Raw genomic sequence first — 25,347 nt, forward strand, 5'->3', positions numbered from 1 at the left:
AAACTTCCTTGTGGCTTGCTGTCAAATTTTGTTTGATAATTTTCCTGCCACGCACCTTGAGATGTTTATGTTAAATGTGATATGGTTGTTATAGATGCCATAGTTGGTTCCTGGCACGAGGTTATCAGGTACAAATTAAAGAACAGCATAAAAGCAATTTAATTTTTTTTCTGCAGAAATACCAAACTAACTTTAGTTTTGCCTGTCTACTGTGTCTTAACCTTTAAAAGTTTTCACAAGTAAAATGAGAAAACTTTTAAAGGTTAAAACACAGTACACAGGCAAAATTAAAGTTAGTTTGACTGGAAAGAAAAACAGATTGCAAAATGACATCTCATTCTACCCAAAGACTTCTATCAATAACTCAGTGCCGTTGTCCAAAGGAAGATCTCTGTCATCAAAATAAGCAGTAGCAAGAAAAGGTCAATGCATGTGAGATTTCTTGTGGATACAGTTTTATTCTTTTCCAGAGTACAAGGGCCTTTACATCTCCTATGGTCTCAGAGCATCCTGTACCAAACATATGTCATTGTCCTATTTGGTGGCAGACATGACAACTTTGGAAGGAGCTGTTGGATTGGCTTGGGCAAGTAATTATAATGCCTTTTATAGATGCTACACACTGCAGTCAGTTTGCCAGTGAGTAGGGAATGAATAGTTAAGCTGCAGGATGGGAAACCAATTGATTGGGTGGCTTTTTCCTGGATAGTGTCAAGTTATCGAGGCTGCACTCAACCAGGCAAATGGAGGATATACCATTATGATCTGAATGTGCCTTAAAGATGGTGGAAAGGCTTTGAGACATTAGGAGGCACAGGACATGCAACCTCCCATCTACTTTGGTAGCTACAGTAATTGTGTCACTAGCTCAGTTGAGTTTTTGGTCAACAGTGACCCCAGGATGTTGATGGCTGGGAATATGGCAATGCTAATGTCATTGCAATGTCAAGAGTGAGTGATTAGATGACTCTCCCTTATTGGAAATGGTCCTTATAAAGCACTTTTGTGATGCAAATTTCACTACTTTGTCATCTAGTAACAGTCCAGGTTCAATCCTCACATCTGATGCCGTTTTTGTGAAGGTTGCATGTTCTTCCTGTAACTGCATGGATTTCCTCCAAGTGCTCTGGTTTCCTTCTACAACCCATAGACCTATAGGTTAGTGAGTTAATTGGCCACTAAGTTATCCTTTGTGTGTAAGTGAGTTATAGAATGTGGGGGGATGTCAATGGGAATATGGGGAGAATAAAATGGGATTAGTGTACGATTACTGTAAAGGGTTATGGAGTCATACAGCACAAAAACAGGACTTGAAGGACCTGTTTTTGTGCTGCATGACTCCATAACTCTCAATGCTCTCTACATCTAAACTGCATGCAAGCTTGGAATGCTATATTTGCTAACAATTTTTCAATATAACCTTGTGCAATCATAGACCATAGAACATACAGCACAGGCCCTTTGGCCCACGATGTTGTGTTGAATTAATTAAGCCAATGACTTCTAATTAATCTAATCTCTTTCCCGCATATTGACCACATCTCTCTCTCATCAACAAACATCCTCACTAATAATGGAAGGTCGTTGATGAAGCAATTGAAGATGCTTGGGTGAGGACACTGCTTTGTGCAACTCTTGCAGTGATATCCCAAGGATGGGATGATTGACCTCCAACAACCATAGTCATCTTCATATGTGAAGGATGTGACTCGCACCATTGGAATGATTTCTCCTTGATCCCCATTGACTTCAGATTTTTTTTCCCCAGAGCTCATTGATACCATAGATTCATAGAGCTATACAGCACAGAAACAGGCCCTTCTTGACTATGCCACACATAGGTCCTGATGTCAAGGACTGTCACTCTCACCTTCATTCCAGAATTCAGCTCTTTGGATCACATTTCGACCAAGGCTGTGGTGAGGTCTAATCTTGGTGAAAGCCCAACTGGGCATGTTATTGGAGAGACTTCCCATTTGATAGCAATTAAAGAAAGCAAAGCCTGTTAGATGAAAGATATTTCTGAAACCCAAGTCAACTAGCATGGATGTCACTTTTGAATGTATTCCCAGCACTCTGGAAGAAGAACTTCTTGTTGCAGAAGCTCCACAGAATCTCCAAATTTGGTATAGTGTAACGAGAAAAGTTCAGGGGACTTGAGGAATGCCAACATTGTAACAATCTTTAAGAAAGGAGTTAACATAATTACGAAATTATCAAAGCAAAACGATAGGGAGAATTGTCACTCATGTCCTCTTTTAAACTGATTACTTCTCCTTGCCAAAGAATTCCTGCTGCAGACAGATGGCAGGGATATGATCTTCGTTGCCTGCCAAATACAGAACATACGTCAAGAACAAAATCAGCGACCCAGGTTCAATCCTAAACTCTAGTGATGTCTGTGCAGAGTTTGTCTGCTCTCAGTGGGTGTGGGTTTCCACTGGGTGCTCCGGTTTCCTCCCACGTGGAGGTTGGAAAGTTAATTGGCCACTGTAAATTGCTGCTAATGCGCAGGTGAGTGGTAGAATTTGCAGGGGGGGGGGGGGGAAGAGCAGGAAGAATAAAATGGGATTATTGTAAATGCATGCTTGATGGCCAGTGTGGACGATGGGGTGAAGGGCCTGTCTCTGTGCTATATATCCCTATAACTCTGTACAAGACCTTCACTTTATAAAGGCCTACATCACAATCAACTGCAAAGCTTTGTGGAAGATGGTCCAGATTTGGCTGTCTGCCAAAATTTATAAAGCATCGGAGGCTACTTCGGAATCGGATGACTTGCTTTCATTCTTTTTAATAGCCGGTCATCTAAACTTGGGTCGAGCAAGATTGTGTTATTGCCCTGTTCTCCATCTTCCTAGCAGCCATTCCTGACCTCATTAAAGAATACATTCCCACTAGAACAGACATTCAATGCAGAATACACAGATGATTCTTTAATCTTCATCCAGGATGGAGGCAGTGTGAGAAACAAAATTTAGCTGAAAATTAGAGAAATGTGCATTAGCTGCAGAGTGGTGATACTGGGTGATTTCAATTAACACTGTTCCAATCGATATTGGATATAGGCAGAGAGGAGGTCTGTCTGAAATGCATTCAAGCAAACTCCCTCGGTCATTATGTTTCGGACCCATTTGGAAAGGAAGCATTGCTGCATTTGGTTTTGAGCTATAAGGCGAGCTAATTGGACCACATATCAATCAGAGAATATCCGGGGAGCAGTGATCTTCAAACGATAAGGTCATGAGTAATAACAGAGCAGGGAAAGGAGAAATCAGAAGAGGAACTTCTAAAACAGAGAAAGGCCAACTTCAAATAAGAGAAGGTACCTGGCAAGGATAAAGAGGAACCAAATATTGGTAGGCAGAACTATAACAAAACAACAATGACCTTTAAGGAGCATTTGTTTCAGGTACATACCACATGGGGTGGGGGAAGGGGGAAAAAAGGGGAGAGGGGGGCTTTGGGAAGGCAAGGCAAGACAAGACAGAGGCCTCTGAATGACAATGGAGATAGAAAACACCATGGAGAAAAACAAATGTATGAGATGCCTATTGGGTGAATAGCACCAATCAGAATAAGGCTGATATATTAACCTCATATTTAAAGTAAAAAGGAAAGTGAGAAATGAATTACAGCTAATACAAAATAAATTCAAAGGTCTTCTTAAAGCACTTAAATAAATGGGTAGCAAGAGGGGTGTTGGGGCTGATTAGGGATAAAGAAAATTATCTATGCATGGAGACAGAAAGCATAGCGGGAATACTAAATGAGTATTTTGTATTTCTATCTTTTTTAAAAAAAAGATGTTGCCGTAATTTCAATATAAAGAGAGGCAATGGCGATAATGAAAACTGTTAAGAAGTTAATACTAGAAAGGATAAAGTGGACAGAAAAATGGCTAGTGTCATGTCCTTGTTCTAAAAGGGGTGCAAGGACATGCCAAGCCAGTCACTTTAACCTCAGTTGCGGGAAGCTTCAAACAAAAAAAATCTGAAAAAATTAATAAGGCATTTGGAGGAGTTTGAGTTGATCAAGATAATCAAGCATAGATTTGTTAAAGGCAAAGATAGTGATTGCATAGCCTATCTGAAACCTTTGAAGAGGTAATTAAAAAGGTTAACGAAAGAAACACACTAGATGTGTTCTGCATGGATCTTTAGAAACTGACTGGTAAAATCCCACATAAAAAGGTTGGACAACAAAATTAATATGCATGGAATTAAAGAGTAACAAGCAGCATGGCTATGAAATTGGCTTAAAGATGGAAAACAGAGCCCCCACCCCACCCCCCCCCTCCAGATTGAAAGGTAGTAGACAGGTATTTGCCAGAGGTCAGTGTCAGGACCACTGCTTTTTTTTTTGTATATACGTAATGCCAATCATGAGTGTGTAGGGTAATGGTTTCCAAAGTTCTGGATGACATGAAGCTTAGAAGTGTGGTATACTGCAAAGGGAACTGTACGATTTAGTGAATCATGCCAGGAATGAGAGACCAGATGCAAGTTTAGAAAGGAGAGGCTGGGGTGTATTCCTTGGAGCACAGATGGTTGAATTGATAGAGGTATACAGGATTATGAGTGTATAGATAGGTTAAGTAGAGGAATGCTATTTCCATTGACAGGTGGTAGAAAGAGGGGACAAAGATTAACACTTTTGGCCAAAGATACAAAAGGAATAAGAGGAAAAGTATTTTACTCAGAGATTAATTAGAAATTCAATGTCTGCAAGGGTGATGATAAAAGAATCGATCAGCACTTTTTAAAAAGGAAATGACTTGAAGTAGAATAAATTGCAAAGTTACAGGGAAAGAGTGTGATGCATGGGACTGATGTGATCTCTCTCTGAGAGTCAGCAGAGACTCAATAGGCCTAATGTCTCTTGTTGTCCGGTAACAATTCCATGAAACTATTATGATCACTAAAATCTGGAAGTTCTCATATGCTGACTTTCTGCTGCAGACCATTTCCTTTTTTGTAGATCTAGCAGAACTTCCTCTCTTGCTGGACTTCTTACATATCAAGTCAGAAAGAAATTTTTCACAGTATAAAAACTTCCACTTTTCACTCCTTCCTATCATGTGACTTGGGGAGCACTGAAATCCTTAATGATTGTGACTATTTTCTTCCAGTCATTTCATACATGTATGTCTATATTCTTCACATTCCACTATGTGGAGTTCTGTAGTGTGATGAAACCTTTCCTACGCCTTATATTAAATCATATGGGATGTGTTTTTCCTCTCTCTGTTAGTCATGTCCTTTCTTACTTACAAGCATTGTTCTATTCTAACCAATAGCTATGCAATCACCCTTTCTTCCTTTCATAATGCTTGCGTATTACAGCCTGCCAATCAAGTTTCAGTGGGGAGCATGTTTCACTTTGAACTACACTGTCTCAATGAAGCCCAACTAAACTTGTGGAACAGCACCTCACCTTCCTTCCAGCCTCTTGCACTCAATATTGAATTCCACAATCTCAAATAGCTAGTTTTTCCTATCAGTGTGAGAACTAGGATTCAGAAATAAGAGGCATATAGGACAACAGCAAGTAATGTTGAACCAACATCAAACATTGATTAGGCCACAACTGGAATACGTGCTCTTTATCAATCACTGTACTTTAGGAAGGACGAAAAGGCACTTGAGAGTACCAAAAAGATTTACTGAATGATGCCAGGATGACAGATTCCAGGCATAAGGTTAGAATAGAAAAGCTGCAGCATTTGTTCTGCTGTAATGTTATCCACCTCCAATATTAACTCAGTTTGTGTCTCTCCATGGACATCCTCTAATCTGCTGAGCATTTCCAGCATTCTCTATTTGGTTTCAGCAACAGTTCTGACCTACATCTCACATTTTTGACATGTTCCTTTGTTTGTTTTTCTCTCTCTCTAATTGCCCTCATTAAACTATTAATTCGATGGCTCCATAAACATTGGGATCGCTTGGGCAACCCCGTCCTCATTCTTTCCATCCCTCTCCCACTCTTTGCAACTTAAAAATAACTTATTTTTTCACCTTCCCAGTTCTGATGAAGGATATTTGACCTGAAATGCTGGCAGTTTCATTATCCACAGAATGTTTCCAGCATTTTTGGTTTTTATGCCATATTTCTGTTATTCCTTTTATGCCTATTGCTTCACATCTTTTTAATTGATTCCCCATGCCATTAATCTGAACAAGCTATTGGAAAGTTCAGCAAATGTTGCTCACTTACACAGACAAGGTCTGTCAAGTGTAGGTCATATTAAAATATTATACAAAAAATATTTTGCTGCTCAGCAAAACCCTCAGAGCTGAGTGCTTTTTTAAAATGCATGTTGATTTGGAGTAACAGTTGCATCAGCAGAATTTTCAAACAGAGTTTATAGTTAAAATTCAAATATCACATCCTGAATGTGTAAAGTGCAACTATTATATCCCGAATCGGTCAATTAAAATATTTCAAGAACCAAAAATGACAACTTTTAATCAGAGAAGTAAGAATCAATCATTAGGAGAGGTAATTTAAGAAGCAAAGAGCAATTATTCATTTAGATCTCCCCACAGGTTGGTGTTTTACAATATGCTTTTAACCAAAGATTTGGCCAATATTATATCTCAATTAGTATAGTATAACTCTGTTAACTTTGTCAAGCTATTAGTCACAAACAAAAAATATCGAAGAATGGTCATGTGGTTGAGCTGCAGCTGAACCAGCGAGTAATTGCTTGGATATAGCATTAGTCAGAGACACATGACCCTCATTTGTGTGCGTGGTTCAAGGAAAGCTAATAGAAAATGCTTACATCAGGGACAAAATGTTCCTTGGTGGTAATTTTGATCTTGTTTTTGAAAAGCTAATTAAGCAGTAATCCAGCAATTCTGAAGCAGCATTGTTCATGTACATTCCATCAATTACAAAAAAAAATCATCTATCCTCAAAGTGGAAACAAAACCAAAATGAAAATAATACAATGCCTAATAACTGTTATCAATAGCCATAGCATATTGGTACTGTGGTTAGTGCACCTCAACAACATTCAATTCAGTGCAACAAAACCTTACAAGAGAAAGGTAGATTGATAAAAAAACTTAACCATTACCTGTTTAGTTACTTGAAAACCAAGTCCTTTTCTTAAAAAAACTTTCAAACCAGATTTTGAGTCAGGTTAAACAGTCTGCTGCCTACAACAATGTCACCACAGAAAATTGCATTAATTTATTGGAATTGATAGATTCCCCAAAAAAGAATCTATCAATTCCAATAAATTAATGCAATTTTTGTTTTAAAGGGGTGGAGTAATAAAAGGCTAATGATATTGGATTGTTTCATTAAAGCTTGATACTGTACAGAACTGCAATTCTCTGTGGCGACATCGTTGTAGGCGGTAGACTGTTTAACCTGACTCAAAAAATTACTGCAAAGCATTGGTTTCAAATTCATTTGATTTTTCTCTTGCATCCCAATTTAACAAATCTCATTCCGTGCACCCGTTCTCTATCCACAACTAACCCCCCCCCCCCCCCCACAAGAACATAATCAGATCAATACTAGTTGCCATTTAACATGATCAAATTATTCACAAGAGTACAAAAAGTCAACTGATTAACATGAGAATCCCTTCACCTTGAGAGATCCCCCCATAACATTTTACAGTGAACTCAAATCATAAAGTTACTTAAATCTAATTTACAGACAATGTTTACAAAGGAAACTTAACTTGCAAAAAAGTTTCAACATTAACTTCATATTTTACCTCTTCCTCAGTTTTAAAAAAACGTAATGGTAACATTTGACTGTAAAAGTACATTGTCACAATTTAAACAGTGCTTTAGACATGAAGTGTTTAACTTCTTCGAAGTGGTTAACTATGAGAAATCTTCTGGTCAGTTCGAGTCCAAAATAACAGTGACTCTTAGAAAATGTAAAGTTTCAAAATCAGTTTGATTTTCAACTTAGTCTAAAATATATACTTTAGTTCATAAGTCTGGACAACAGCTATCAGCTTATGAAAATAATTTGTATTTGTATAGCTCCTTCCATGACCACAGGTAGGCTAAACCATTTACCAGTCAATGGAGTATTTGTCATATAGTATCACTGTTGTCGAGTGGGGAATTTCCATTTTCTGAACACAGATTTCCTTGTTGCACATTTGTTCATTATCAAAATCACCAATGCACAGAATTACTTTGGAAATTATTAATTAGTTTACACAAAGATAATTACTAACTAACCCATTAACCAAGGTGTACTTACTACTTTAAGCAGAAAACTTTGTTCCAGTAAGATTTTCTTCTTTTACCTTTTCCTATCCAAGTAACAAAATAAATTACTCCCAGATCTTTGTCACTGTTGCAGTAAAATTACCAGGAACAATGTTTCAAAGAACAGAGCATTGATGTAATTTTCCTTCTCCCTTTTCTGTTTCTTGAGTAGTTCCTCAAGATGTACTTAATTTATACTTGTTGCCTTCCTCAAGCCATGCGGTTAACATTACTCACCCAACGTGTAGTGAATCAATAAACTCATTTCTACAATTCTGAAAGTGCAGCATACCATCCTGCAAGTACATGCTGGCACCTCAAGCTGGTGTGCTAGACTGATACAACCAGAAAATGAAACTACTAACTCTTAGGATCTTGTTAACAGAGACTCTTTTTACTATAGGACAATCATATGATCTCCCAGCAGTGTCATAATCCTGAAGCAATTACATCACAATCTGATCTTTAAACAGGGTGCTTGTCATCTTTCAACAAATGAACAGAATGCCTACGCTTATACTGCTTCAGACACCAGTTACTGAAGGAGAGGATAAGGAAAACCATCAATTTGCAAAGGAAGTGGTGTGTACAAGTGATTACAATCAAACACTAAATTGGTGTTCTGAGAGTTAACAAGTTTAAGCTTTGCTCTGTATATCTTGCATTCAGAACTACAGTTTTCTGTCATACACTAATATAATTTTACTTTCATTCCCCACCAAAAGAATATTTTATTGATAACATCTGCAATACAGGAGATTGCATTGTTTTCATTCCCTTTACCAAGCATTACATTAGCTTATAATACTCACATTATGTCAGTATGGCATCAATTTTTCAGTCTCAATCATGACACAGGCCCCAGCTCCTCAGTGTATAGGGGTGAGAAGACACAATACAGTGACCTTTCTCCATACAGCCTTTACAGTGGCTGGGCCAAGCTTCACTGTGTCCTTCAGGACATGGTCCTGCACCTCAGAATCTGCCAGTCTTAGTTCTTGTTCATAGAGAATCCCTTGCAAGGGAAGACTGGCAAGCTTTGGACAGACCAAAGTACATCTTTTACTGAAAAGACTGGGGGAGGACACTTATCCAGTCAGTTTGGATCAGGTGACTTCAAGAGAATATTGCACAAATACATATTGGATGTGCTCTCCAAAACAGGGTTTGGGGAGGCTCTACAAGTTGTATCCAATTGTAACACAGTACAAATTAATGGACAGGAAACTGGAAGCTTTCTGATCAACACAGAGATGCTGGAGGAACTCAGCAGATCAGGCAGCATCTATGGAGGAAAATGGACAGTCGATATTTCAGGTCGAGACTGGTCTGATCTTTCATCTGGACTGACAGAGGGAAGATAGAGAGAAGGGGTGGAGCAAGAGCTGCCAGGTTATAGGAAGTGGATCTGTTGGGTGGTGGGTGGTGGGGGGGGGGGGGGGAAGAGAAAGAATGGGAATGGCACCAGGAGCTGAAAGGAGGTAGGTAGAAGTGACAAAGAGGATGCAATCCAAAAGGAGAGGAAGGTGGACCGTGGAATAAAGGGAGGGAGGTGGGGAGGGCTGAGGGGAGTAGTGGGGGAGAGGAACCAGTGGAGGCGGAGGACAGACATGTCAGTGTGGGAATGGGAGGGAGAATTAAAACGGCTGGCTACCAGGGAATCCAGACGGCCATGGCAGACAAGGCGAAGGTGCTTGGCAAAGCGGTTGCCTGGTCTGCATCCAGTCTCACCGAGGTAGAGGAAGTCACAATGGAAGCACTGGATGCAACAGATAATGCCAAGGGGATATGCTTCTGAAGGACTGCCTCAGCTGGAAGGGCTGTTTAGTGCCCTGGATGGTGGCAAGAGTGGAGGTATAGGGGCAGGTGTTACACCTCTGGTGGTTACAGGGGAGAATGCCTGGGGAGGGAGGGATAAGTGGACGAGGGAGTTACAGAGAGAGTTATCCCTGTGGAAAGCAGAAAGGGGAGGGGATGGGAAGATGTAGCTGGTGGTGGGATCCCACTGTAGACGCGAAGAATGATATGCTGGGTGCAAAGGCTGGTGGGGTGGTAGGCGAGAACCAGGGGAACTCTATAACTCTATCCCTGTTCTGCCTGGGGTTGGGGGAAATAGAGGAGGGTGAGGGCTCCATCAATAACATTGTGGGGAGGGCGGGGAGAGGAAAGAGGAGCACTATTTTCTGAAAAAGGACATCTCAGATGTCCTGGAGTGGAAGGCCTAATCCAGAGAACAGATACGGCAGAGACGGAAGAACCGAGAAAAAGGATTGGCATCCTTGCAAGTGACGGGGTGGCTGGTGGTGCAGTCAAGGTAAATGTGAGAGTCAGGGGGTTTGTAGTAGACGTCAGTAGACAAACTGTCTCATGAGATGGCGACACAGATGACGAAAAGGGGAGAGAAGTGTCGGAGATAGAGCAAGCGAATTTGAGGGCGGGGTGAAAGTTGGAGGTGAAGTTGATGAGTTCCACATGAGTGCAGCAAGTGGCTCCAATGCAGTAGTCAATGTAGCAGAGTCCAATGTAGCTGTCTGGATTCCCCAGTTGCAAACTAGAGGAACAGCATCTCATTCCACCTGGGCAGCCTGCAACCCAGCGGTATGAACACAATTCTCCAACTTCCAGTAACTGCTCCCTCCCATCCCTTTTCTCTCCCCTATCAAACTATCTGCCTATCAAACCCCATCTCCCAACCTGGATCCACCCATCAAGTGCGAGCTCTTTCTCCATTCTTTCCCTCCACCTTTTTATACTGGCCATCTCCCCTCTCAATCCTGAAATGTCAACTGTTCATTTTCTTCCATTGATGCTGCCTGACTTGCTGAGTTCCTCCAGCATCTCGTGTGTTGCTCCAGATTTCAGCATCTGCAGTATCTTGTGTCTCCATCCTGCTTGCTGATCAAACATGGAGTCACCAGGCTGCCCTCTCCACTCTAATCTTGTTTGTATATTCTAAAAGCGACGATGTGGCATCTCCTATCATTGGCATGAGAAAACTCTGAGAAGGAGAGTGGTTGCTGAATATGGTAGACTGAACCAAGGGAGTCACTGAGGAAACAATCCCTTCAGAATGCTAAAAAGGAGAGCGCAAGGGAAGACTGCACTTGATGGTGAGATCTTGTTGGAATTATGGAAGATGATCTATTGAAATATGGTGGGGAAGGTGATGGGTACCTTATCCTTGTTCTGACTGGGTGAAGAGGTGTTGATAATAAAAGTGCAGGAAAAGGAGGAGGCAGTCGAGAGCCCTTTTAACTACAGTAGAGGGAAAGCCACAGTTAATGAAAAAGGACACCTTAAAGGCAGTGTAGTGGAAAGTCTTATTATCAGAGCAGAGATGGAGAAACTGGGAGAATGGAATGGAAGCGGGATGGCAAAAAGGCATCTGTGAGAGTTGGTGTACTCATATGGATATTGGTAGTTAATCTATCTCAAGATGGAGGTAGAGATATCATAAAGAAGGAAGTGTCAGAAATTGACCCTATGAATGAGAGCACAGGGTGGAAGTTGACAGTAAAACAATGAAATTTTTGAGCACTAAACTTGTGCAGGAGGCAGCACCAACAGTCATCAATGTAATGGGCAAAAAGTTGAGGTGGGGGGGGCTCTAAATAGGAGCTAAACAGACTCCTCCATGTAGCCACAGACACGTGCAAGTTCCCATGGCCAGGGACCAAGCAAGTTCCCATAGCTACACCTTTGATTTGGGAAAATGAATGGAGTTGAAGGAGGTGGTGTTGAATGCAAGAACAAGTTCAGCCTGCTGACAGAAAGTGGTGGAAAGAGACTGGCTGGGCTCTGTTTAAAAGATAAAGTTAAGAGACCTGATTTGGAGGTCTGCAGGGATAGGATGTCCATTGTAAAGATAGTCACCTTTGTGCGTGGCTGCATCAAACTACATATAGACCTCGATACACAAACACCAAGTTCCACTACATACTAGATTATGGACACCTTCTGGAAGCCTTTGGTGAAAGAGAGGGGACTAGAAATTCATTGGCACCAGGTAACCATCTTTTTGTTTTCATCTGAGGATTGCTACAATATCTTGACAAACACAGTATACTATTCTCAATAATCTGAGATTATTCACTGAATTAATCTCATTAGTAAAAGAAAGGATTCTAGTAATCTTAAAGCTCTACCTCCACTATTATTGCATGCTTGATAATTCCTTGTAGCTACTTGAACACCATACCAATGATATTGAGCTATTTCTTAATGCAGGAAATGCAACCTTAAAGCTGGACATTCAAGTTTATCAATGCATCTGATACAAATCCCTTGTTCTGCAGGCTTTTCATGATTTCTATTTTCATCTCAGTTTGGAAAGTCCCTCAGCTGTCCTGAATTCTTACACACCAGCTTTTCTAACATAACCAGGAAATCTATAGGCCAGGCTGTGTCAGCAAATAAGTACTTGAAACCACAAGAGTCAAATACATCGTGTGTGGTAATTGGTTTTACTACAGTGGTAATAATTTCAATACAGCTTTTATGCATTCTTCTTCATCCATCAGTAGAAAATGCTCCCAGTAACAGATCAGCAATCACTGTTGTTTCCTTCTGTCCGGCAGATTAAAATGCTCTCTCCAAAAGTAATCCAAATTTGGAAGGACAGATCTGAAGAGGTACTACTAGACTTTTTTTCCAAAGTTCCAGCACACATTGAGAAAGCCTCAGACCATCTACTCTTAATTAAAATCCATTTGAAATACTATGCTTCAAATAAAAACATAAGGTTTCCAAAAAATTTAGCATATCTCACTTTCCAACCTATGAAGATTATATTGACTACTCTTGTCTTTTGATATCATCTTCCTTCCCTTCCAAAACATTATCCCATCACAAATAAAACTACCCACCCCACTTCTCATTGCCATCCAGTTCTATGCCTAGCACTCCCAAAACTGTTCTAGTTAAAGATGTGAACACCCATTACACAGGCCAAAAAAAATTCCCATCAGTCCATCTTTCTATCAAGGAGAGTGGTTTGGCTAGTTCTCTGAAAATTATCAAATCTTCAAGCATGCGGATTCCTTTATAATCATTTGCACTGTTGGGAAAAGAGCTCATTATATACATTCCATATGCTGCTATAATGTTCAATACACAAGTTCCATTGTTCCATACTACAGTAGATGAAGTCTAAGTACACAACATGGTATGCAAGGTAGATTGTGGTATTCCCATGCTTTTATTTTTATATACTCTTATTATGATAGTGTAGGCCTTTCAGCCCATCAGGACCATGGTGTCTCCCAACACAGCAATCCCATTCCCTCACCTTTTATTTTCCCTGTAATCCTTGCAATTTCTCTCTCACATCTGTTAATTCTCTTGCCACTTACCCACACTAATGACTTTCTTTTACAGTAATCAATTAACATATCCATTTATCTTTAGGATACAAGACAAAACTCTTGGAAGCCTATACGATCATGGGGAGAACATGCAAACTTCACACTGGCAGCACCCAAGATCAGGAATGAACTCACATTTGAGAGGCAGCAGTGTTAACTACTGCACCGCCATGGCACCAAAGAAACTGAAAAATATGCAAACACTGGAGATATATTTCATTCCAGTTTATGTATTTTTGATCTAGGATAGCTTGTCACAGATCCCAATGTTTGCTTCATTTGTGTAGCTTATGGCCATTTTAAAAACAATTTAAAGTCAAATAGCATAAATAAACAATGCAAATTCATTTTGTCACAAGTGTATTTAACGTGAAACAAGAATTTCAACATTAACCTCTTTAACGGTTAGCGTTGCAAAATATGTTTTCAAAGTTATAATGATATTCTCAGAATTTCCAAACTGTTCACATCACTCCCTCCCCATCAAGTAAGCTATAGCCACCAATTTAGCATTCTACTCCTCAAAACACTTTCCCAGACAGAGCCCAAATTAAGTTCTAAATCTATAATTGTAGTGTTAGCTGCTTCTCATAATTCAAGTGTGCACAATACAAAAATTCATATGTACACACCACAATTCATTGAACTGCTGCTAAAAATACCTAAAAGAGTTCCTGCATCTATTCTTAATCATTAAAATCTGTTAGCACTACATAATACAGTAGCTTTTAAATTTGGAGCTGTGCATAAGAATTTTATATACTTATTACAACATAAAAGGAGGCCATCCAGCCCATTCTGGCTTCCAACAGAGTAATTTCTTCAGCCCATTCCCCCCAGGGCCATACAACTTTTTCCTTCTCAATTGCCCATGACCTCCCTTTCCTTTTTGATTTGTTTGCCACTTACCTGCACTAAGGGGTAATTTACAGTAGCCAAATAACCTTCATGTCTTTGGGATGTAGGAGCACCTGGAAATCCACATATGCAAACTCCACAAAGACAGCACCCAAGGTCAGGCATGAATTTGGATCCCTGTAGCTGTGAGGCAACAGTGTTAACTGCTGCGTCACAGCACTGCTCTGACTTCTGAAGCTGGCCGACTCTTGAAGCTGAGCAGTAACAAAATAATTCTGTATTAAAGAAACCAGAAGTCATTAAGCAATGGCATAAACACAGGACTATCAAGGAATGTGGCTGATCACAATTGATATATATACAGACCATTGCTTAAAATATTTTCCATCCAGATTACTTTATTTGGGGCATTTTTATCTGATGCATGCTGCTACATAGCACAGTTACTAAGTTTGCCGGCATTTAGGGGCACCATTAAAAAAAAAGGCGATTCTGTGACTTGAATCCTTCTTCCATTATAATAGGTTTAAATATATTTAAATATATATTCTCATCCACAGTGCCACTGCTTTAACTGGCATATACCTGCTTTAACAAAAAGTGTGCACAATTTGTCAAGCATTTCAAGACTATCCATTAACAGGTTAGCTACACAGTACACTTCAAATACTTTCAAACACAGCTTTTACATTTCCTACCACACCAAGGAACTTCTGCAAAACCAACATACAATTAAAAAAAATTATCAATTTCTGATGTTCATAGTACTGAGAAACAAAAGCAACAAGATGGGGGTGGGGGGGGCCGGGGGAACTAATCTTTTCTAAGATCAGTGGGCAGCACAGTGACACAGCTAGTAGAACCTCATCCAAAGGGAGGTTTTTGAATATTTTTAAGGAAGGAGTTGCTACATACTTGATGAGCAAGGGATTGAAAGTTTACCATGAGTGGATGGGAATGGGGACTTAAGATAACAATCAGATCAACCATGACTTTATTAAATGGTGGAGCATACTTGAGAAGACGAGCAGTTCTTAATTTGCATGTTTGTAAGTCTTAAAACAAGAAATTGAAAGATCTTGGTTTGAAATTAAAAATTACTTATATATTAACCCTTAACCACTATATCATGCACTCTACATTGAGAATTCACACTAAATAATCTTATGCAAAGATGCCCAGTGAGAACAAATCTGTTGCATTTGGAGATTTAGTTCCAAGGTTTTACAACACAGAACATGATTATAAATAGTGACAGAACTGCAACATAGACAGTATGGAAATCAGTATTTCCTGCTTCTTCTCCTTAGGTTACCAATGCATGTCGGTTTAGAAGATGCCACAATCCCTCCAGTTCACCAAAGACTCTTACAAATTTCTACAGCTGCACGGTGAAGAGCATTCTGACTGGTTGCATCACCGCCTGGTATGGAGCCTCCAATGCACAGGATCGCAAGAGGTTGCAGAGGATTATAGACTCAGCCAGCTCCATCACGGGCACAACTCTCCCCACTATCGAGGACATCTTCAAGAGGCGGTGCTTCAAGGAGGCGGCATCCATCATTAAGGACCCTCACCATCCGGGACATGCCCTCTTCTCATTACTACCATCAGGGAGGAGATACAGGAGCCTAAAGACCCACATTCAATGATTTAGAAACAGCTTCTTCCCCTCCACCATCAGATTTCTTAAAGGTCCATGAACACTATCTTGTTATTCATTTTTTTTTGCATTATTTATTTTTGTAATTTATAGATTTTTGTGTCTTTGCACTGTACTGCTGCCACAAAACAACAAATTTCACGAAATATGTCAGTGATTAAAAAATCTGATTCTGACTTTAAGACCAAGAGCTTCATCCTCTACCCACGAGTTTCTGGAGTAATTAAGGGAGTGATGCTTCCTAAATGTCTCCTTCCTAATCCAGGAACACAAGGGACTAATGTAGCACTACTATCTCAGCTGGTAAGAGTATTATACCTGAGAATATTAGAAGGCAGCTATTACCCTTAGATCCATCTCCTTACAAAGGAACATAAGGAATTGTTCCAAGGGAAATAAAGACCAATGGTTATCTAATTAATGCACTAGTGGAATGCACTGCCTGGGGTGGTGGTGGAGGCAGATACATTGGACAGGTTCAAGAGCTTGTTGGATAGGCATATGGAGTGTGGGATGGGGGGATACGCGGGAGGAAGGGGTTAGGTAGTGTTTAGGGTGGATTGATGGACGGCACAACATGGTGGGCCGAAGGGCCTGTTTTGTGCTGTATGGTTCTATGGTTATGGTTTTATGGTTCTACTTAGTAAACACACAATACACTAATAATAGATCTATTGCCAAATCATAGCAATCAATCACAACAGACCATGGAATGGCAAGGAGAAAACCCTATTGGTTCAGAGCTTTGGGAACTATGGCCCTCCCTACCACTGATGCAATCTGTGTTGAAATGGTATTAAATAGTTCATATGGGCAGGGTCCTAGCAGTGTTTAAAACTGAACTTTTCAAATGAAAACCCATTCATTTCAGTCAGATCTCCTGCACAGATACATGCAATTCTATTTCCTCTTTCAGGCAAAGGAAGATTTGCATCACACCATTTTCTGGTGAATTACATTGATATTATAGCACAGAAATCGAACTAATCTGAGCCATTTCTCTTCACCTTAGCCTATAAGCAGAATCTGTTCCTTCCTTCCTCCTGTTTAAGTGTCTTCCCCTTAAATACATGCAAGCTTTTCACCTCAACAAATCCCTGTAGTGTAGTTCCACATTCTAAGGATGAAAGATCATTCTCATCACTCTGGATAAAAATTCTCTTAAAACTAAATTTACTGCTAACTCTTACATTTATGGCACCTAGATTTGAAAACATCTTCTCTCTACCAACCCAACCAATACATGTAATTCAAAAGTATTTTACACATATTTATATAGTGGTGGGTTTACTGTTAAAGTTAAACAAAATGTACTTTTTATAATGTCACCTGATACACACCATTTAGTTGGTGAGGTAAAACTGCCCAAGGCAAGAAAATGGTTGTTACTATATGCACTAATTTCTGATCAATTTAATTCTTTGAAGAAGTAACTGGGGGAAAAAATACAAAATATTCTTTGAAATCCCTGGACAAAGGACATTTAACATTAAATGATTGGCATTAGAAAGAGGCTAAGGCCTTGCTGTGGAAAGATTAATGAAAGTATTAAAAGAAAACTGCTTGAATCATTTTAGGCATGAGAAAAATCAGAGATAAATAGAATATTTTGTTTATAATCAATTTCAAATTCACATTTTTTCTTTTGAATTCTGACATCGTAAATCTGATGTGATGACCTCATTTAGCTCGCTATGTGCTCCCTAAGGATTAAGAAATGGATTACTAATGATGCACATTTATTGGCATGGAGCACAAGAGCAAGAAGATGGTAATACATGTTTAAAAAAAAGATAAAATCTGGGCCTTTATAACACTTCAGGATCAGTGGTTAAGCATATCATTGAGAGCAGTTTTCTGGTTTTAATCACCATAATATAGAACACATGAAAAAGCTTTAGAAACCTCCTCAGTAATTCTCCACCACCCCATACTGTTCCCTTCCTAGTACAGGTTTATTAATCTCCTCTTAAACAGTGATTTGAAAAATTCAAATTAGTCACGACTACCAACATGAAACTAAGAAAGACTGACAAACTTAAAATAACCCAAGAATGTAGTTTAACAATTCTCAGCACTCATCTCCATTACAACTGCTGTTATAATACATAGCCCAAAACAAAAATATTTAGTACGTAGTGACTTCTGTTGCCACATTATCATACTGCCTTCGAAGTTATATCAGCTCTAACAGCAATCCCATTCCCCCACTAATTTTCCCTACAAGTCATTTTCCCCTCACATTTCCATCAACTTCCCCCAGATTCTATTTGGTCAGTGCATTGGCAGCCTTACAACTGGAACAGATGTCACACATACTCTAAATTATGTTTGGGGATTAAAGCTTGCAAGATGTTTGGTTATTAGCACGGTGTTGTGCTGCAATGCCACGTCCATATTTGCCTCATAAAAGCTATTGTCACTGCTATTGTTACCAAAAATGTTCAGCTCAAAACTGAGTTAAAAATCTCCAGGTTCTTCCATTGCGCTATTAGGAACACTTTCAAAATGATGTCCATCGTGCTTACTTGGTAAAGATGGAAATCCTTCAGCCTTGGCACTTACATAAAAATCTATATTCCATCAGTGGCAGATTCAGCACAGTAAGGAATCCAAACAAATACTTATCGCAGTTCACGCTGGGGGTATACTACGAGCTTCGTAACAGCAAGAGAATTTCCACATTTTTTTCCAGCAGTAGCATTCAAATTAAAAATAGGAATACAGTACTGCGTTCCCCTTTCTAATGTAAACGTATCAAGAGCCCCTTAAGAGCTAACTCCACAGAGACTACAGATCAAACAGCAGCGCATACAACTGCGTAACTACCACTAAGCCAAAGCAAGTTCTTGAATGTATTACAGTAAAATTAACTTGGAACGAAACGATCGAGTGTGCCTCATCTGTGATACCGCCGAAACACACTGGGTCACTGCCCTCAGAAACACAACTTATCACTCAACTAAATGTCCTGTGTAACACTGAAAACTCACATGATAAGGCTGAAACAAGTCACTTCCCTGCCTGTATAAACACCTCAAATAACACGCTAAAGTATGAGATCTGAGCTTCAAAGGCTGATGTGTTCCACAAGTTTTGTTTCCCAGTGAGAAAATTTCTTTTCAAAGGCTTTGGAAAATAAAGTAAAGCTTAAAGTAAAACGGGGGAAAATACAGCAATTTAACCAGCCACTATACCTTTATTCAAACAGACACAGACGCATTAAATGCCAGTAAGAGCAGCTTGGGTATGACTGCAGTTGGACCCGTTAAATAAAAATTAAAGGTAAGTGAGCAAACAGGACCCCAGGTGGGCGGTTAGAAACAAGTGAGTCACCCACCTGTCAGCTGTGCCTCCGCCTCCGTACCTGTTCTGCGCTGATCCCTCGACTCTGCCCCGAGATCAGGCTGGGGCTGCGCTCAATGGCCAACGTCAACGCGCCAGGCAGGCAGGCAGACCGAGCAGCTGCATTGTGGCCCGGTCAGCGCTCACAGGCCGAAACCCCGCAGCAGCCGCTCAGCCCCTCCGCCGGGTTCAAGTGGCGACACATCACGGTCCGCGACTGACCCGGAAGTGATAACGTGCCCGGAATCACCATGGTTACTGGGCCTAGTACAAGGCGGTATCTTGAGCCGAGGGTGGTTCCTATCGGTACCAGTGGGACAAAGTATGCGAAGCCTAAAGCTAAGGGATCAGTTTATTATTACTAAGGAATTTTATAATAGATTATTTAGTCATCTTCTTAGGCAATCACTCAAGATCGAAGACTTCCCCTCCGGTTCTCTGGGTTCTCAGGTGGCTGATGAGGAAGGTCCCTGGAGGCTGCATGGACAATAGTGAGCTTCTTGCCCCGTTTCTGTTGATCTCCCGTGTGCACCTGCCGAAGGGTATCGAGGTTCTCATTACCTGATTATATCCTCCTACTCCATGGGCGGCCATGGACCAAAGACCCCATCAGTTGATGAGGATGTAACACTATTTGAAAGTAGGCTTTGGGAGTTTTCTTGAAATTTCCTGGCCACCTGCTAATCTTTTGCTGTGCCTTGAAGAAGAGCACCTGTTTCAGAAGTCAAGGCATATCAGTGAGTGAGTTGGAGATATTGGCCTGGGAGAGGCTGCTGACATCAAAGTCACACATCTTGCCAGCAGAAGTGGCATTGGTGGGACTCCTCCATGACCTTAAGATACTTATAGATAGTCCTTGTCTCTCAAGTGTAGAGGAATATAAAATCATAAAGTGGTTAAAGCACAGAGGGGTCCTTCTGTTACTGGACATGGGAAGGCTGAGTCCGGGAGGGAAGCCTCTCAAACAATGGAAGGGGGCCACATGAGTGGCAATGGTGCTATAGTATAAAAAGGGTTAAGACTACTGAATGTATTGACTAAATGGCACTGAGAATGTAAAGGGTTTTATATAAAAAAAGGCCCAACATATTTGCATTAGCATTCTAGCAGTACAACTTTCTACTTCCATATACCATCCTTTTCTCTGTCGCCTTGTAAATTTTTCTTCATCATGTATTTATCCAATTCTTTCTTGGAGGTCACATTGGAACCTGAGTCCATCACATCTACACAGGGATCATTGCTGCCCTGTAGATCATGAGCTTTATGCTGGGTTTGAGGTCTTGATTTTTGCATGTTCTTTTCCTCCGATGGCCAGAAGTAGTGCTGGCACACTACAAGCCTTCGTCATCGACGTCTGCCTTTGCTGAGAGCCGATTCCTCAAAATATGGCAAGTTTTACATTTTCAAGATCTCATGTACAGTAAAACTACATAATCCAGGATCCAATCTGGTTTGGCATTTGGGTCACTCATTAAAGTGGAATGTGAGTTGGGGATCTGGAGTGTGGTTGGTTTGTGTGGCTGGGTCTGAAACTTACAAGCTGAAACTCGCCAGTATCTATTTCCCACACTCTTTAAATTCATATGTTAAAAAAAAGTGAAATAAGAGTGTGTGGGTGGAGTCATAGAAGTTCTATCCAGTAGTCTAGAAAATCTGCTGATCTGGCACACCAAAGTCACAAAGGAGTTGCATTATCAGTGTTTCACTGTACCTTTGTTGTCAGGGACATTTTTCAGTAGGCACAGGTTGGTAGTAGGCCTATATTTTGCATATATATGGCACATTCTCTCCAACTTCAGTGAAAGAGTTGACAATAACTTGAAGCTTGGTCTCCTAACGTGTGCAAATGCAAGTTGCATACTATAGCTCAGCGATTGAGATTGGAGTGACCTTAGTTATGGAATGGAGGCAAATAGTTTAAACAATTTCCTCGTTTTCCTGTACATTAGCTGCACTGCAATGGGAAGCTTGTTGGAAGTGAAATGCAATGTTTTGTTGAGAAAAAATGAGAAAATTGTTGGAGCGATGACACAGCCTTGCTTGACACCAGTCTGCACAGACATTGGGTCTGTCTTTGGTCTGTTGGTAGGATAACAGAATGGAGACAAATTTCTGAATGCAGCCAAATTATAGTAACATTGTGCAGAGTCTGTCTCGCTGGGTAGTACAGTAGTGCAGCTGGTAGGGCTGTTGCCTCACAGCACCATATGACCTTGGGTGCTCTCTGTGTGAATTCTCTCTGTGACCATGTGGGTTTCCTCCTGGTGCTCCAGCTTCCTCCCACATCACAAAGATGCATGAGTTGGTAGGTTAATTGGTCACTGTAAACTGCCCCTACTGTAGGTGGGTGGTTGAATCTACAGGCAGCTTATGAGAATATGGAGAAATAAATATGGGGAAGATGTAGGATTAGTGTAAATGGGTGGTTGACGGTTGAAGCAGACTCAGTGGCCTGAAGGGACTGTTTCCTTACTGTGTCTTTCTACGATTCTATGATTCACAGGCAGAAGTTTTGTAAGAACAAAAGAGACCATGAATATTGGTTGATGCTGCTTCTTGCATGTTTCTTCAAGTCCATAAACTGAGAATAAAGTCCTTGACCGACCAGGCAACAAAGATTCCACCTGTGTGTATACTTCAGAGATAGGGACTATCTCCTATAAGCACTTCAAGGTACCAGAGAGGTATCACCAATGATTTCCTCACTGGCAATAAAAGTGATTCATCATCGATATCCACTTCCAAGGTCTTGCTTCCACAGGAAAGGTTAAATTTTCTGTGATTTCTTTATGAACAGACCCAGTGTTACTGATGGAACCTGGAATTCTTCTTTTGATTTTGCTTGAACAGCACTTACTGAAACAAACTTAAATTGAATGATAGGCAAACATCATCATAAACATGATAATCTATCAGAATGTTAAAAAAATGGAGCAAAAATTGCTTTTCATATTATGTTTGCAGTTATTTACATTTCAAGTTATATTATAACTGTGTAGTTTCTTTTCTGATCTGCAACTGATTTTGCACAGCTCTAAACCCCTTTGATTTACCTTTCAGAGGTCCACTTTCCACTATATGACACTTCTCTAAAAAAAATTTATTTTATATGCCCACTGTGACATTCTCCAAAATATGACAACATTTATGTTCAATGTGAATTCTGCCCTGCTGACATCGTTTTTATCTCACCATGCAACCTCTGATTTTGACTTTGGGCTCTATTTTTTACAAATATTCTTTGATAATTCCCAGGATGCATTTATCCCAATAATTTCTACGTAATCAAACTTATGTAGCTTTTATCTCTTTGTTTGTATTTGTGTATGTCTTTTGGATATAGCAGAAAACCAGTTTAGCCATTTATCATCAGAAATGGCCAGACCGCAAAGCATATTTGGGCTTTTCTCTCGGTTCCAAATCTGCTCACAGCTTCAAGATTATTTTGTACTTGAAAGATAGTCTGTGGCTTTCTTAAAGCAAAGATTTTATAAATTCCTCTCCCTTGTCTTCAATACTCTCACCTCCATAATACTGTATGTGCAAGAAGCTCATGGATTTCTTTGTCACTAAGATTGGGACTATCCCATGTGCTACCTCTGCCACTTCCCTTACTCCCCCTAGCCTGGCAGGCCAAGCCCCACATCTAGTCCCACAGATGATTCTTACCTATATCTCTCTCCTATTTCCCTCATATTCTGCAGACTCATCTGTATCCACAAGACCCTCCTCTTAATACTAATACAACGTAAACACTCCTTTTTTCTGGCCATTATGTGATCTAATATTTTTGTCTGCTTTCTCAGATACTGTACCCTTCTTCAAATGTGGTGGTTAATCCCCTAGGGGGAAAAAAAACACCTTTCACCCTTTTAGATGTGCAATCTATCATAACTATCTCCAAATTATGTTCTCCCCAAAATCTTTAACTAGATTGCACTCTTCCGAATCTTTACTGACACTTTTCAGAAACCCTCTTGTTAATCCTTTGGTGGCTTTGCCTGCTTTCTGCCTCCTTCCTTTCTCAAGTACGAGTGTTACTTCTGTGTTTTTCCCATCTGCTGAAACCTTTTTAGAATCTACAGAATAGATAGATCATGAACAATTGTTACGAACCAGCAACAAAAGAAACACACTGAGTCATGATTCAGTGTTAAAAACTACTTTATTAATAACTACTTATGATAATAAGAAAAATAAAAGTAAAAATGTTAGAATGTTAGAAGTAAAAATGTTAAACATTGAACATTAACCCCAAAATTAAACTCATCGTGTGTGTGTGGCAAAGTCCTGAACTCCAAGTCCAGGAATGGTTCTTAAAGTTCAGTTCTTGCAAGCCATAAGGTGAAACACGAGTAAAGGCTTCTTCAACCACCACTGTTGTCTGAAGATAAGACGTAGATGTAGAGAGAACATAGAGAGTAATTACGAAATCCAGATGTTCCACGATGGAACCCAAACGACACCTCAGTTTACTCGATAGTGACTTCCTCACCCCAAAGAGCATCTGAATCGTGGCCGTCCACACTAGTACCTGTTTCCCTCCACAGGTTAACGACCAAGTGGACTCCACCGGATTACTCCAAATAATCCATACGTGGATTGCAGTAACAGACACAGTTATTGTTTCTCATCCATCGATAGAGAAACTAGCAGGCTGGTGTCTCTTCTCTCTCTTCTCTCTCTTCTCTCTCTCTCTCTCTCTGACTGACTTCTTCAACAACGTCATTCCGTCCTTCATCTTTTGTTGACGTAAGCACGCCACAAACACACACACACACACACACACACACACACACACACACACACACACACACACACACACACACACACACACACAACTATGCTCTAAAAGGGACATTCACCAATAGTAACCTAGTCCGTAACACAATGCATTCACCATCTCAACAGCCACTTGTTTTAAGACCTTAGGATGCATGCCATCATGTCTAGGGGAACTGTATGTACATATGTATGTTTGTATGTGTTGGTTTATTGTCATGTGTACTGAGATACAGTAAGAAACTTGCATGCCATCAACACAGATCATGCCATACATAAGTACATTGAGTAAGAAAAATGAAAACAATGCAGAATAAAGTGTTGCAGCTACAGAGAAAGTGCAGTGCAGGAAAACAAATAAAGTGCAAGGGCCGTGATGAGGTAAGTTGGGAGATAGATCTAGTAGTTTTTCTTCAGTGAGAGGCTTAAGTTCCTCCATCCCATTTACACTCAGATTTTTTATTGTTATTGGGATGCTTCAGGTGCCTCCTACTGTGAAGGCAGATAGAAAATATTTGGTCAATGTCTGCCATTTCCCATTATTAATTCCCTTATCTGATCTTCTCAGGCACTAACATCTACTTAGGCTACCCTCTTCCTTTTTAAGTACTTTTAGAATCTCTTACTGCTGTTTTTTAATATTTTTTTCCTAACTTGCTCTCAATCTATTTCCTTCCTCTATTTGTTTTTAGTTATCTTTTACTGATTTCTCAATTTTCCCAATTTTCTGGCCCACTGCTAATCTTGCAACATTATATGGCTTTTCTTTCTATCTGATATTTCTTCATTAGCCATGGGTGGATATTTCTTCTTGTCGAGCCTTCATTTCTCAAAAAAAATGTCTTTGTTGAGAATTATGAAATATCACCTTAAATGTCTGCCAATGCTTACATACCATCTTTTAATCTATTTTCCTAATCCACTTTAACCCACTCTGACTTTAAACCTGTAAGCCTTCATTTAATTTTAAGACACTAACTCCTTACCTAAGTTTTTCACTCTTATACTGAATGTGGAATTCAATTATGTTACGATCAACCCTCCTCAGAGGATCCTATACTAAGAGATCATTAATTAATCT

The 25,347-nt window shown here is 40.0% G+C and overlaps 1 protein-coding gene and 1 long non-coding RNA gene across 6 annotated transcripts in view; one reads left to right on the forward strand and one right to left on the reverse strand.

The window, feature by feature from the left end:
- LOC127573152 (H(+)/Cl(-) exchange transporter 5-like) overlaps positions 1 to 19,683 on the reverse strand; it is a 71,068-nt gene extending 51,385 nt beyond the window's left edge. The window contains exon 1 of one of the 5 annotated variants that reach the window (XM_052021101.1): positions 19,477 to 19,683. The gene's annotated coding sequence lies outside the window, so the exon portion shown is untranslated. Of the gene's footprint in view, positions 1 to 8,244; positions 8,352 to 8,489; positions 8,617 to 9,064; positions 9,098 to 19,333; positions 19,389 to 19,476 lie in introns of those variants that run through there. The other 4 variants (XM_052021102.1, XM_052021105.1, XM_052021103.1 and 1 more) reach the window with 4 other exon arrangements.
- Positions 19,684 to 19,773: 90 nt separating this feature from the next.
- Positions 19,774 to 25,347, forward strand: part of LOC127573017 (uncharacterized) — a 28,416-nt gene continuing 22,842 nt past the window's right edge. The window contains exon 1 of the long non-coding RNA XR_007956740.1: positions 19,774 to 19,972. This is a non-coding gene — a long non-coding RNA (uncharacterized LOC127573017). The remainder of the gene's footprint in view (positions 19,973 to 25,347) is intronic.

The sequence above is a fragment of the Pristis pectinata genome, chromosome 8, assembly GCF_009764475.1.
Source record: "Pristis pectinata isolate sPriPec2 chromosome 8, sPriPec2.1.pri, whole genome shotgun sequence".
Taxonomy (NCBI): Eukaryota; Metazoa; Chordata; class Chondrichthyes; order Rhinopristiformes; family Pristidae; genus Pristis; species Pristis pectinata.